Here is a 547-nt window from a genome sequence, read left to right as displayed (position 1 = left end):
TGTAGTTATAGAGTTAGATAAGCTAATTCTTCTCTATGAGTTCTGGTACATCGCCTGTCTGTCATGGGGGAGGATCCCTCCTTCATGTGGGCAGCCCTGAGGTTTCTTCTTTTTTTTTCTGGGATCTGTTTTTTTTAAAGGTTTGTCCTTACCGCAAAGTAGGGTAAAAGCGCAGGGATGTTTAGTTTAACACACAGTTCCCACCTGTGTGCTGGACACCTCTTTAATGAATCATTTAACTCACCTGTGGTTAAATGCCTGTTCATCAGAATGTTGTGGTCTTAAGTTTGGGTTTTTGCCTTAACTAGGACTGGGGTGTACTCATTTTTGCAACACAGGCTTGAATTAATTTGTTAGGAAAATCACTGCTTTGTTTGAAATTAATGGCCCACCTTTATAAGTGTGTTTTGTAGTACAGTATTTCACAGAAAACATTAATTCTAAAGGGACACTAAAGGTTTTCTGATAAATATAGTGGAGTGTACTCATTTATGCTGACCACTGTATGTGTGTACCAGTACTTGTGTGTATATCAATCACAACAAAA

The sequence above is a fragment of the Oryzias latipes genome, chromosome 21 (genome assembly GCF_002234675.1).
Source record: "Oryzias latipes chromosome 21, ASM223467v1".
NCBI lineage: Eukaryota > Metazoa > Chordata > Actinopteri > Beloniformes > Adrianichthyidae > Oryzias > Oryzias latipes.
Note: the sequence above shows the minus strand (reverse complement) of the source record.